This window comes from Ambystoma mexicanum, chromosome 1q, assembly GCF_040938575.1.
Source record: "Ambystoma mexicanum isolate Mex_15411 chromosome 1q, UKY_AmexF1_1, whole genome shotgun sequence".
In the NCBI taxonomy this organism is placed as follows: Eukaryota; Metazoa; Chordata; class Amphibia; order Caudata; family Ambystomatidae; genus Ambystoma; species Ambystoma mexicanum.
Window position 1 is genome coordinate 1,546,348,875 of NC_090922.1, and position 14,965 is coordinate 1,546,363,839.

Here is a 14,965-nt window from a genome sequence, read left to right on the forward strand (position 1 = left end):
GGAGGTGTGTGGTATGCTTGATGGCGTCCGTGAGTGTGTGGAATGTGAAGGGTGGATGCATGGAATGTATTTTTATTGAGTGAGTGCAAGAATGAGAATGCATGAGTGATGGTTAGAGAGAGAGAGACCCTATTAGGACGCTCTGATGTTATACAGATATAGTGAGACTTCAATAAATAAGTCTCACCTGATTGCTGTCTTTGCATGGTATTTCAGTACTGCTTCTAAAAACGTTGGAATTGTCCTACTCCTAAAACTGCTCAAGGAATCCTGCTCCAGCTGGTGTCTTCCTGCAACACCCGAGCAGGAAGTTGCTGAGAGTCATGTAATTCTTGCAGGTCAGTGAGAGGTAGTTCACTCTGGGTCTTTATAACGGTCAGCACAGAGTATTCAAGTGTAATGTTGAACTCTGTGTTGGCTGTTAGTTATATCCTGATCTACTATTGGGTGGGCCACGATCTCTTGCGCCCCTTCTCATGGGAAGATAAAGGAAGGCCACGATCTCAGGCCTCCCTTCTCATGGGAAGGTACGTGTAGGGCATGATCGCCCTTTTTCTGGGAAAGTGTGGGAGGGCCACAATGTCTAGCACCGCTTCTCCTGAGGAGGTATGGGTAGAACACAATCTCTAGCGTCTCTTCTGATGGGAAGGTATGGGTAGGCCATGATTTTGAGCGCCCTATTCTCATGGGAAGGTACAGTTAGGCCATGATCTGTAGTGCCCCTTCTCATGGGAAGGTACAGGTAGGCCATGATCTCTAGCACCTTTTATAATTGGTTATTTATAACTTGCTTAATACACAGAGGTTTCTCAGCAGGAACCTGGGGATCGAACCTGTGTTGCGCCACATCGTCTTGCTTCCAAGACGAACGTGTGCCCCGAGGTATCCTCCCTGAACTATCCTCATCCTTCTCATGGGAAGGTACGGGTAGGCCATGATCTCTAGTGCTTCTCATGGGAAGGTACAGGTAGGCACTGATCTCTAGTGTCTCTTCTCATGGGAAGATACAGGTAGGCCTTGATCTCTAGCGTCTCTTCTCATGGGAAGGTACGAGAAGGCCACGATCTCTAGCACCCCTTCTCATGGGAAGGTGTGGGTAGTTAGTTAAGGAATATACTTCATTTTTGGGTGAATCATGGATCTTCAGCCCAAAGAAGGGTTCCTGTGTCCTCCCACAAGGAGGGTCAGGGGGCACTTGGTGGCTTCCTCAGAAGTGGGCATGTCAATAGGGAGATGATGAACCGTACGTTAAGCTCATGTTCGTCGATGCTGGTCCAGATAAACCAACACATGGATTAGACGTGAACATCGGAGCACTTCTTGCACAGAACCTTCTTTTCGTGGGATGTGAGCTGTTTTTTTGTGATATATGATATGATATGGCATTTATAACGCGCCAATACACAAGTGTTTCAAGGCGCGACAAGGCAAGGGAGGGGGAACAAGGGAAGACAGACAACGATCTTACTAGGCCAAGTGTTATTCAGATCGCGCAAGTGCGTGGGAGGGGGGAAAGGGAAAAGTGTGAGGGTGAGGGGAAAGTGCAGTACATGGGATAGAAGGATAAGAATAAATAAACGGCCAGCTAGTGGCAAGTGCAAGGTAAGTACAGGCAGAAGTGCAGGTAGGGGGACTGTAGGGATACAGAAACAGTCTCCAAGTGCGGGGTTGCCAGGGAGGCAGTGCAGTTGAGCAACTGGCAGGGCAGGGCCTGTGAGCAGGGAGGGAGGCCATGTAACCAGTGCAGTTTCAGCCAGGAATCAGCAGGAGATAGGAAGAGAGAAAGCAGAAGCAAAGAGGAAGGTTTTGAGGTGCTTCCGAAACCGGAGATGGTTCTCCTCAAGTTTCAGGGAGGCAGGAAGGCTGTTCCAGAGGGAGGCCCCTGCCGAAGAGAGAGATCTACCACCAACTTGTTGCTTGGAGAAGCGACTGACCCCGAGGGAGTTGGAGGCGGATGAGTGAAGAGCTTGGGAAGGAAGATATTTAGGAAGAGAGAGTTGAAGGTATTTTGACCCCAGCCCCCAGAAGGCCTTGTGGACAATGCAGAGGGTTTTGAATTTAATCCTCGCAGCCACTGGGAGCCAGTGCAGAGATTTCAGTCCTGCAGAGATACGATCCCTGGGCTTGAGGCCAAGGACAAGTCTCGCAGCCCTGTTCTGTATAAGTTGCGGAGGGCGGAGAGTAGAGGCGGGCAGATTTAGATAGATGCTGTTACAATAGTCCAGCATAGAGAGAACCTGGGCTCTGGAGACAGTGAGCTTGTGGGGGAAGTTGAGGAAAGGAGGAATACCTCTGAGGAGGTGTAGATGGTAGTGGGACTTCTTAGAGACGTCAGAGATGTGAGGACAGAAGGAGAGTATGGAGTCAAAGATGACCCCAAGGTTTTTTGCCTTGCAGGTGGGGGCAGAAAGAGGGCCAAGAGAGGCCGGCCAGAGGGCTGCAGGGAAGGAGGGAGTGGGTGTGCCGTTGAGTAGGATCTCAGTCTTACTGGCATTAAGGCAGAGGTCATTGGCTCCACACCACACCTGGATAGGAGACAGACAGTCACAGATGAGGGAAGGAGAGGAGGAGGCCGAGGGTAGCCTGAAAATGAGCTGGGTATCATCCGCATAGCACTGAAAATTGGGGCAGAGAGCGGCGATGCGGTGGGCAAGGAGTGCCAGGTATTGGTTGAACAGCCAGTGAGAGAGGTTAGATCCCTGGGGGACACCACAGGTGGAGAAAAAGATGTCAGAGAGGAAGGACCCCAGTTGGACCTGGGATGGTCGGTCGGAGAGGAAAGAAGTCAGCCACGCCAGAGCCTGACCAGTGATACCCAGGTTATCACGGAGACGGTTGAGCAGGATGGCATGGTTGACCATGTCAAAGGCAGAAGAGAGATCAAGCAAGATAAGAATGCAAGAGGTGTTAAAGTCGAGGTTGGTGAGTAGGTCTTCACGGATGTTCAGGAGAGCAGTTTCCGTTCTTCTGGCAGCTCTGAAGCCAGACTGATGGTCATGAAGACAAACAACAGATTCAGTGTGGAGATTGAGCTGGGAGATGGCCAGTTTCTCCAGGAGCTTGCCCAGGAAGGGAGTGATGGAGATTGGGCGATAGTTAGCCGGGCAGTATGGGTTGGCAGAGGGTTTCTTAAAAAGAGGGTGCACAAGGGAGTGCTTCAGGGGGGAAGGGAAGACACCAGTGGCGAAGGAGTGATTGCAGAAATCTGCAGGGAGTCGATGTGATCCTTGATAGTTTTGGAGGAACAGGGGTGAACCTATTTCAACGAGACTTTCATAGATCAGACTTGTCTAGAAACCTTTTCTGGAGAGAAAAGGGGAAAGGCAGAGAAGGAGGGGTGAGGGGTGGCTGCAGAAGGGCCGGAGGAAGAGCGTTTACCTGGCCATGGTTCAGCACCATGGTTTGTGATGGTGATGAGAGGGATTCAATAGACAGGAGAGTGCAGAGTCCTCTAATTTACTAGTCATTGACTTCGCCATGTACTGATCCAGCTGCGGGTTCTTGGTAGGACTGCTGGTCACCTCCTGCAGCAGTTGTGGTTTGTGTCTGATGTTTCTGACTCGCCTTTTAGGTTTATGTGATGCCTGAAAGCCCTGCTCTTCACTCTATTCTAGTGCAAGAATCAGTTTCCAACCAGGCCGTTTACCTGCACAGATGCAGCCACAAGGCTCCCACCAGAAATGCTGAGTTTGGCAACGTGGTGTGACGGTGCCAGTAGTCTGGTCCTATCAAAAGGGGGCGAGAGGGGGAGGACAGCGCCCGGGAGGAACCCCTTTTCGTATCCTGTCTCCTTGTACCAGCATGAGAGTCGACAGAACCTTCAATTTTTCCATGCCTCAAAATACAGAGATTCCCAGTCTCTTGTTTTGCAGATACCTGAGAAGAAGTGTGTACAGGATTCCCGGTGGCCAGAGGAGCATCCACAGCCGATCCCTCCCATTGCGAAGACCTTATTCCCCGTATTGTGACTACAGATGCAGCAGTGATGATACCAGACAACAGACTTGGCAGCACTGTGCTGCCACACGCAGAGCCGCCAAGAGGACAATAACACGTGCGCTGCCCACCAGTGACACAAGACTGGAAAAGCCCAGCAATACAGTGGTGAGACAAACTCACACTGCAGACCACCAGTGAGTTACTGGGGGATGGACCTCAGGACTCCCTAAGATGGTCTAATGTACTCTCATACAGAACTTGCTTCACCACCAGAAGCGCCAAGCCCATGCAAAAGAAGTGGGCGCGGCTAAAAGCCCTAATATGATTTTCCCCTCACATACATGCCCCAGGAGGTGGTAGAAGTCAGGTCACTGCTTCCTGTTCAATCATCTGTCGGCAGCCAGGGATGGAGATTTATGCAGGAAACAGGAAGGATAAGTTGGGGGTTATTTGGGTGAGGTCAGCAGCGGAGATGGACCAAGAAACCAGGAGGAGGAATGAGGAAACTACAGTTGATGGAGTAGGTTGTTAGAAGAGGTGAGGTATTGGGGAAGGGTAAAGTTGTCTTGCAGAGTGGGTGTGTGGGAAGTGCGACCCGGAGAACTTCTGTTAGTGAGCGACTATCAAGCAAAAGGTGCTGGGTAAAAGGGAAGTGACTGGGTAGTGTGAGGAGGAGTGTAGTGGTGGTAGGAGTGAAGAATATCAAAGGGTGGAGGTAGGAGGAGTGAGTTGCTGAAAGACTCAGAGTGGAATGATATGATAAGGCATTTGTAATGCGCCTATACACAACTGAATTGGGAGTAAGGAGGCGGGTAGACAGTCTGAGTAGAAAGGAAAGATACATGTGGATGTCGTTGGTTTAGTCAAATCCAACGGGGCCGGACCAACAAGTGTGTTTTCCCTAGCCCAGAGTACTAACACCTGGATACCATAGGGGCAGTCCCTGAGGGAGCTGCGATAGCCGATGTATTAGGGAGACATTGTTAGCATAAGACCAGACATTAGACAGTATGGGTTACCATTTGATGGCAATAACTGGGGTGATAGACTCTTGGATTAGGGAGGAAATCCCACGGGAGACGTGGAAGAGGGTAATGACCACAGGCCCCTCAAAAATAGAAATAAAAACTCTTGACCCGTCTCAAAGATTTAGAGTGCTTTTCTATGCCACCCGTGCCAGTGGGTTTAGTTGGACCATATTTTTATCTAGTAGCCGGCAATGCCTCTCACTTTAACTATGAAGATTTTTCCAAGAGGTGACAACATGTTCTCGTCATATTTAGAGTATGTCTTGGGTGTTCTGAATGTAGCAGTGTTTCTCCATCACTGGCCCCACACAGAATTGCTTCAGAAGTCTCTGCTCCTGTGCCCAAATGGTGCTAACTGAGGGTTCCATGAATACGGGAACACAGGGCACCCTGCCTATCCTGGAGCCCATTGTGTGGCAGAGGGCCCTGAGCTGCACCTGTTTGCATTGTCCCTTGGCTCATCCTCCAAAAACCACAAACATTCTCAAAGGGACAGTAGCACCCCTCACACCACCACCATTCCCCAACATGACCGGCTCCACAAAGTAGCAATCACAGAGGCTGATAATTGCAGGAGCATCGACTACGAACCTGCTCTGTCGGTGACCTCCTTGATCCTGTGCTTTGCCTTATCTTATACATAAGTTACTCTGCACCCGGGTGTCTTCCTGACTCGTCACCCTCATTTATTATCCCATCCTAAATTTAGAGATAATTGTAAATGCACTTCATCACTCCTCTGTTATTACTTTGACCATCTAAAAGTCCCTCTTCCTTTGACTTCCTCTTACCTTTCACTGCCATAATATTCCTCTCTACATTAGAGTCCTTTTGACGACACCCTGCTCTGTCAGCCCTGCCTCTCCTTATCATTGATAAAAACTGGGGCACTCATTAATTTACTGCTGGCCTAAGACAGCATCATTCCTACAGGACAGCCATAGCTCCCTCCTTCCATCACTCTACAGTTCTATGAATCTAAAACTGTCCAACACTTTGCAAGTAACCAGAGAGTAGGAACTGATCCAGATCTGTAACCGTCTTTCAAGCCTTAAAGTAGGCAAGGCACTCTTCCTCTGAATGTCTTCTAAAGGGGAAGCCTCTTTGTTTTTCTTGTTTTTCTACAACCACGACAACTTCAGTATTGTATTTGAGCAGCAAGATGTCCCTTCCCCAACTTTGCCTTCACCTCTTTACCAATATCGGACACACAATTACCCAACCGTGTTGGTACCATTCTTTTGGCTTTTGGTAATGCTTGCACACTTTTATCTTAGGCAAAGTTTGATTTTCTATTGGGCTCACCATATTTATTAGGACAGTTTCTGGCTTTGAAAAAGGCTGTTTCACTCTCAAGAGGGGAATACTCTTGGCTTCAGCAATGTGTGTGCTCTCTTCAACTTCAGATATTAAATTAAACACTTGAGTTTAAGAACAATGATTGTTTCAATGAAGAGTTAAAGTTCGACTCTTCACTTTGACAATTAATAAGTCACACGGGCCCACGTATTCATGTAGTTTTAAGACGTCTAAGTGTTTAACAATGGCGTTTGATAATGTTTGTTCTTCTTAATGGGACACACACGACCAATAAGGTTCACTCTTCCTTTAGGAAACAAAACACGGTACACACAACCACACCTTCAGGTAGTTTTGACAATGGGTTTTCGGTAATATTCAGCTTCTACGCAAGTAAAAGAAAACCTTTCCATTCACACACAAGTGTTACTTCCATTGTTCCCTTGTTAGAAAAATCAATTAACCAACTTTACCTCGCTTCTACTTCTTAAACGTGTGAAAGAAAGACTGGATACTATTGCCGGCAGTACTTGTGTAAGGAATCAGAATGCCAGGTTTGACTCACCGGCTTCTGGTATCCTTGTTCTGCAGGTTGCTCAAGTTCCACTACTTCAGCCACAACTTCCACTACTTCTGGCTGCCGCTTTGGGACCCACAGCCTTCCTCTATTCAGGTGTCTCCAGTCCTGCCAGTTGATTAAGAAGCCCCCCTGACTCCTGAGACCTTCAGTCTCCGAAACGTTTTCTTTCCGGTAACTACAGCAATCAGTCTCTCATGGGGAAAGGCAGCCTCTCTGCATGCACTGCTTCCGCTGCACAGCCTCTGCACCTCAGAGTTTGGGGGAACAGGACCCTCCTAGAACAAGCTGGGGAAATCTGCTGCATCAGCGTTCCGACGTCCCTCTGGTTCTCCCACTTCTGCTATGTTTGCCAGCTCTGTGCCTTCTTCTTTCTCCTTCTACTGCTGGTGTTGCACGCACTCCAGTCACATATCCAGTTTCCTCCTCTGCACCTGAGGGGGGCCTTTTATGCCTCCCAGGTTCTTTCAGGTGTGGGCTGTTAGGCTTAACTGCCTGACTGTGCTGACAGCATGCCTCTTCAGCCCTCTTCTTTGTCCCAGACCTTATGGGATTATGGGACATGTAGACCCCACCAACAAAGTCAGTTGTTGTAACTTTAGCAATTTAGCCAACTCCTTTAACAGTGTGGGATTACAGGGAAAGGTAAACAGTGGGTTTCCCAGTCTTCCTGGCCTGGTTCCCTGGCCCCATGGGAATCCTTCCTCAGTACACCATCAGGATAGTCAGGATCAGGGAGTGTCTGCCTTTCCCTGGCCACATGAGAAGGGTCCCAGGCCAGGTTTCTGGGAGGAATCATCACTGATTCATCACACCGTCTACAGCTGAACTGTGCCAACAGGGCAGACACACGTGTGATATTAAATGTATGTGACTGGGATAACCGAGAGATGCTGACCACCCTACCCTAACTGAGGTATGGCTTATTATACAGTTACAGAATCCTCACAGTTATGCAGTTTCGGGAACAGGCTTGCATATCTTACATGCAACCCCTGCACTGCAGCTGTGAAGAGGTCACCTGCGACCTCTGAACTGGCTCTGTGTCACTGGTAGATCTGGCCCTGCAGGTCAGGCTACTGATGCACCAGGGCATGAGTACACGCTATGCTTCTGGCGAATCTGATTAGCAGATTTCCCTTTCAGAGATGGAATCCCCTGCATCATGTTACACTTTATAATCAAAATCCAAAACGCCAGGGCTTACATACGCACCCGCAGCCAAAAAGGTTGAGCCTCACCCTTCTAAAGGACAGGTTCATTCACAAGGTGAGAAAATAAATGAATGCCATCTGCGCTTGCATGCTGAGGTCCAGACCTAAGCAGCGGGTCCAGTTTAATGTTTTTATGTATGTTTTTCAGGAGGGGTGTGGTTTCACCTGTTCTGAGGGTCAGCGGCATCATCACTGTGCCTTGGTGTAACGTTTTGGCAAAACAGCGCAGTACTAGTTGGCATGAACAGAAAACAACCAACAATAGCACAGCAATGAGTACCAATATTTGATTAGTCCTGCCCAGGCAGGATGGGACTCAGGAAGGACAGTCTTTACTTGCTGCCTCCTCTTCTTTTTCAGATTATGCAGGGCCCCAGTGGCGTGTGTGAGGGACCCATTGTGGGCATCATGGGGAGAATGTTTCAAGATGTTCTAATATTTGAGCACATGCCTCCTACTGTAGTGGTATGGAGGCAGAGTATGTATCTGTTTTGGAGGGACATGAGGCTGCTTGCCCTCAACTCCTCCCTCAAAGCATTCAGGCTGTGCTCAGTATCATTAGCTATTTGGATCAACTCCCACCTAGTAATTTGCAGCCATTTTGATTTGGCTGCAGCTTGGATAGCTGGCACCAGAAGGGAACTTAAGAAAGTTTCTGCTTTAAAAAAAAGTAGTTTTTTCTCTGTGATTGCCTCTAGTTTCTCACAAGAGTCCTTTAAAAAATAGTTAGACCTTTTCAATCTTTTTGGGCCCAGTCCAAGTGATTGACGGTATTTGCTTTGGAGAACGGGGACAAGTGGGCGGGGCATAGGGCTTACAAGTTCACTTGTGTTTGTAAAGTCTTGTGTAGTACCTGGGGCAACTGGACGGGGGCACAGCAGTGATCGTCAAATGTTCATCGGGTACTATAAGCACAGGGGAGCCAAGCGTGGTCAAGGCACAGACCCATTTCCAGAATGGAGGCAATTAGGAGTTCTGGCCACAACTCTAGAATATGTCCATGCGGGCAGAGCTGTCCCCTGTAAGATCAGGAAGCATCAGTATTTTGTGGCTTTTCGGATTCTTGCCCAACGATACAGATACATCGCAGTCTCCACTGAAACATAAAGAGAACTGTGTGAGTGTCTGAAATTTGGTGGGTCTTTCACGTTGCTTCAGCCAGGTCAGTTTATGAACAAATTGCCTCCAGGTGTCATAGCAGCTCACGTTGACTTGCAATAATACGTACCTGGTAAAGCCCATTAGCGCTCCTGCACTGCAAACTGTTAAGCCACATTCCCTTTTATTGTGACTCTAGATTGCTTTTACAAACTGTAGCTGTGGAAATGGCTTTCAAAGTTTTTTTGCTCTTTCCAGAACTATCATCTTCATTGGGCTCTGATACTGTCGCTAGGACTTTCCGTCCTTGGAACAGCCCTCTCACTCTGCACAGCCCATGATGCACTGGGCATTGTGCAGCTGGAGGTGGGATTTCTTTAGGAATAAACAGTCTGGAATTGCCTGTTTCGTGTAGAATGGTAGAACACACGGAACAGGACTTCTTATTCTGTTCTCTTCCCACTGTTTGCATGTGATATATATCAGTGTCATGGTAGTGCACATCTGCAACGCTATCCAAAATCACTTCATCTTGGTCATCATCTTGTACTCTTGCTGTTTCGATTTCTGTATTCACTATTTCTCTTTTATCTTGTGTTTTAGAAACCTTATTTGTGGCTAACATCTTCACATTGCAGTTTGGCAATGTCGAATTCATGCAGTCCTGAGAGCCCCTTTCTCAGAACCCACACTCCATGCGAGCGCACAAGGGAGGTGACTCTCTCCAAGGAAAACAGCAGGAGAGGAAATGCTGTAAGGAAGGTACGTTATTAAAGTAAGACAGACACAAGTGACCACAGTTCCAGGGTGTTTATTGAACTTTGTCAAGGCCGTGATAAATCTAAAGATGGGAACAAGCTACGACCATCAAATAATAATAACAGAGTCCTAGTGGAGTCTTGTCAAAATAAAAGGGCTTATACTAAAAAACCTTTAGCCAGTCCTTACCGATAATTTACAAATAGTGTGGGGAAATGTTCATGAAAAAGAAATAAGTGTCACAAAATGATAAGTCAGGATGTTCAGGCCGTTGGCCTCCCTTCCCCACGTTTTCAGCACGGGACAAGGCGGTTCACGTGAGCATAGCACACTCTTGAGCTTCTTCGGCACGAGGACACAGTTCTATTATTACAAGCATCAGGGACTTCTATGCCCAAGTCTTTTAAGTTATGAAAAGGTCTCTTGACCCAGATGGCCTGATGTATCAAACAAACAAAAAAGTTCCTTTCAAAGTATTCAAGTAGGGCGATTCACTCTTAACCCTGGGTCCCCCTCAGCCAGACTCAGATCCCTTTTGTACCGCAATCTTTTTCTTGGTGACTCACAGTTCACACCAGGCTCAGATGCCATTTTCACAATTAGTCTCCCTCAGCCGGCCTCAGACCAATTATAGTTTGTATTAGCTATTGAAGACTTTCGAATGTGCACAGGCTTTGGCTTGACCCGTTGCAGGACCACTTAGATTTCACAGTTTACTATTTTACATTCTCAGTTGGATACCTAACAGAGACCTTCGAATGAGCACCCTCATGGCTCCAGACCACTCTGTATATTGCATTTACCTTTGTTTCAAGAGTTCAGTCACTCCTATTCACATTGCTCATCACATGCGGCTTACTCTCTGTTCTTTCCAAATTTTTTCATACAATGTTGCTGCTTGAAACCGTGGTTCTATCACAGACCGGTCTGCTATCAGTCTCCCTGACTCAAGCTGTGGTGACTTTACTGCAGCTACTTTGTTGTAGGAATCAAGCACAGTACCACAGCAGTAATCGCTCCTCTCCGCCTCTGCTATAGATGCAGGAGAGCCCGGGTATATTCGACACACAATGCACCTTTCTTCAGCTCTAATTCCTGTCTTACGTTACTTATTCTCGAGGGCTCTTGAAAGTAGTTGTTCGGCTCTTCTCTCATCCTGGCGTCTTTCAAGTGATCACACTTCCTCATGAACTGACAGCCTCGCTCTCTTCTCCTTCTGCTACTACTTCCAGCTCCTGTTCCAGCTCCTGCTCCAGGTTTTTATTGCATACAGGTGGAGCAATTAAGTTCAAGTGCAGGCACTTAGCGTTAATTGCCTGACCCTGGCAAAGGTTGTTAGGCCTACTTGCCTGTCCTTCACTTCTACATGCCTCCTGGGCCCTCTTCCTCGTCTCAGTCCCTGTGGTATTAGGGGACCTGTAGTTCACCTTAGAGAAGTTTTTCAACTTCTTTTATACTTTTAAGGGTAGTTTTAATTCACCTAATATTTTTAGAAGAGGGATTGTGGGTTTCAATCTTATTAGCGGCAGATAGTATAGAAACGGCAGCACGTTCACTGTTCCTAGTAGTGTACCTTTGGCATTCAGGAAGCTGTTTATTTTTGGGGATACAAAAGATTGATTCTGTTAATACAATATGTTGCGGGGTCACAACCTTCACATTCACCATTTTAGCTTTGCCAAGAGGTTGAGATATGTTAAAATGACAGTAAGTCTTAACCTCTTCTGACCTGGTGGCATGACTATCCCTGCCAGAGGGAAAATACTGTGTCTACTCCCACGGAATCTCCTCGCTACCCTGGGCCCTGTCTCCACGCAGCTGATCCTCCCGCAGTGCACCAAACCCAGGATTGGGACGAGGAAGCATCTGCCCTCTCCTGGCCACCTGGGAGGAGACGTTAGGCAGTGTTTTCATGAGGGAACCACATAATTATCCACATCTCTCTGCCAATTAAACAGTAAATCATCATTACTCCTAGTCCTACTCTTCCTCGTCACAGTACTTACCTCATGAGGCACCCGCCTCCGACACAGGACCTTCTTCTATTTCTTCTTATTTCTATAACTCCTCCACCACACCCACATCACTTAGTTTCATATTACCAAGCCGTAGCATGGGACCCTCCCCGCAGGGAGGGTGAGGAGGGTCGTCAGTACTGTGACGAGGACAAGTAGGACTAGGAGTAATGAAGATTACCGGTAAGTAATCAGAACATTACCTCCACGTCCACTCTTCCTCGTCCCAGTACTTACCTCATGAGGTATACCAAAGCAACAAACGGGGAAAAAGGTCCCAATGAGACACAGAGTCAAAACAGTGCAGAAACACACACCTTTAATAACTCCAAATGTACATCCCCACAGACAAAACTCCAACCCCGAAGGAACCAACCCCCGAGTGGGAGACATTCAACCTATAGTGGTTGATGAAGGTGCTCCGATCAGCCCAAGTGGCAGCTCTACATATCTCCTGTAGATAAACCCCCCTTGCATCGGCCCATGAGGCCGCCAAACCTCTGGTGGACCGCCCCTGAACGTGTGCAGGCACAGGCAGGCCAGAAGCCACATAGGCCATGGAGACCACAACACGGATCCATCGGCTAATGGACACTACAGATGCCTTACGCCCAGCCCCAGCCGGGCCAAAAGTAATCAAAAGACTGTCAGAGTGGCGGAACGGGGCAGTTCTAGCCAAGTACTCCAACACCGCCCGCCGCACATCAATGTTATGCCAAGCCACTTCCTCTGGCGTTTGCGGATTTTGAAAAAAGGCAGGGAGAACCTGTAACGCTCACCTGATTCCCACGGAGGCGCAGATCTGGCTTCGAGTGCTGATGCTTCTTCAATGGTGAAGCGCAGGACTCTGAAGATGGACAGGAAGGGCCCCTCTACTCTGGCTTCTCCGGCTCGCAGGAATATTCCCCTGTGAATGAAAATGGAGTATTACCTACTGACTGAGTTATGCTCAAGCCTCCCACTCTCTTCCAACCCTCCACGATACCCTTCCACGATTCCCTGTGAAGTCTCACCTTAGGGTCAGGAAGGATGAGCTCACCATCCTGCTTCTGATGCAGGGGCGCGTTGAAACCCAGTTACTTCACTGGATTGAGGATTGATGGGAGTTCAGGTAAGCTTGACTATTCAGGTAAGGCTCTGTAAAAGTTCTGTTGCAAGTTCAAAAGTCCAAGCTTAATAATAATGTTCATTGTCTTTTTCCCCTTAGGGGCCGGGGTTCGGAATGCCGGAGATATGGCGCCGACCCGAAGTGAAACATGCAGTTCCAGTAAATGACAGGTAAATTCTGGATGAGCGCTCGGGTAATGTCTTTGCATTCACTCATTCAATGTCTTTGTCTTTTTTCCCCATAGGGGCCGGGGTCCGGATGCCTGGAAGCGGCAAGACCCGAAATTAAATGGGAATGACCCAACAGGTAAGACTTAGAAGGAAACTGAGCTTTTCCTATTCCCTTCCTTCTCTCACCTTGTTTTTGTCTTTTTCTCTCTAGGCTCTGGGAAGTGGCTGTGGATCCGGATGATCGCTGCTGAAGATGGTGGCGTCCAGGAAAGGTGAGTGAAATGCAGCGCTGCAGCGATCGTAGCGAAATGCTTTTAAAATGATGTCTTCCTTTTCAGGATCGTCAGTGTGATGTCTCTGTGGTGCTGATTTAGCAGGTAAGGCCTTTTGTCTCCCTTTGCAGGTGACCCCGGATACTGACAGGCGTGGCAGAGGTCCAGATGCAGGAGCTGACACGGTGAGCGTCCAGCTGCGAGGAGCAGAACAACGCGAAGCGTGAGTTGCTGATCGGGTGTGGTTTAAATAGCTTTGGAAGAAGTTCCAAGTGTGTATCCTTCCTCCGATCAGGTATGTATCCTTCCCCGACCACACCCGGGTGGAAAGTAGTCACACAGGTAAAGTAGTTCCATTCCCTTCCAGTTATTATTAATTATTATTATTCAGGCCTCAAGAGGGCCTGGATGTGGCAGCATGGTCTGCATCAGGTAAGTGCACATTAAAACACTTGAACACATGTCTAGCTTTATGAGCCTGGCGCCTAAGGCGCCAGGACAGAGGTCCAACATGAGCCTGGCGCCTAAGGCGCCAGGACTGCGTCCAAAGGGCCCCAGCTTGGGCCCGCTGGCACTCCCCTGGGGGAAATGATGCCTGCCTCTGGGGTTGCTGGGTCGGACCTGGCTCCTTGGAGGTAGGCATCATGACAGTACCCCCCCCTCAAGGCCCCTCCCAAGGTTCTTCCCTCCGGGGGTTTTGGCTTGTTCGGAAATCTCCGGGGAAACCTTTGTACTAATCGAGGTGCGTGGACATGGTTACTAGGCTCCCACGATCTCTCCTGAGGTCCATATCCCTTCCAGTCAACAAGATAGAAGAGTTTCGACTTTACCACCTTGGAGTCTAAAATGTCTTTAACTTCGAATTCTAATTCCCCTTCAATTTGAACTGGATCTGGAGGCTTGGACAATCGGATTCCTGGTTGTACGGGCTTCAAAAGTGATGCATGAAAAACTGGATGAATACGCATGTTGGACGGTAGCACCAGTTTAAAGGCCACTGGGTTGATTATAGCCTTGATGGGATAAGGTCCTATGAATCTGGGATTGAAGGTTCGCGGGCCCATGAGGGATAAATGTTTAGTTGCTAGCCATACCTGGTCTCCTACTTGATAAGGAGGAGTTTTACTTCGGTGCAAATCAGCGTTTTCTTTATACTTTTTCTTGGCTTGCTGTAAATGAGTTGCAGCTTCTTTGAAGGCTCAGGTTATTGTGGAATGCAGATGATTTACTGCGGGCATTTCCAGGGTCAGTGGTGGATCTACGTCAGAGGTCCGACGATGGTGTCCATACAAAGTATAAAAGGGGGTTTGTCCGGTTCCAGAATGCACTGAATTGTTGTATGCATATTCTGCGATCCAAAGGATGTCTTTCCAATTTAACTCGGATTGGTGTAACATGCACCGAAGATATTGCCCGAGAGTCTGATTGGTTCTCTCGGATTGTCCGTCGGTCTGGGGGTGGTGGCTGGTGGATAACCGCACATCTA

General features: G+C 48.2%; 1 long non-coding RNA gene across 1 annotated transcript in view; it reads left to right on the top strand.

Moving 5' to 3' along the window:
- Positions 1-14,965, top strand: part of LOC138551870 (uncharacterized) — a 44,432-nt gene that overhangs the window by 12,347 nt on the left and 17,120 nt on the right. The window contains exon 2 of the long non-coding RNA XR_011295579.1: positions 9,759-9,917. This is a non-coding gene — a long non-coding RNA (uncharacterized lncRNA). The remainder of the gene's footprint in view (positions 1-9,758; positions 9,918-14,965) is intronic.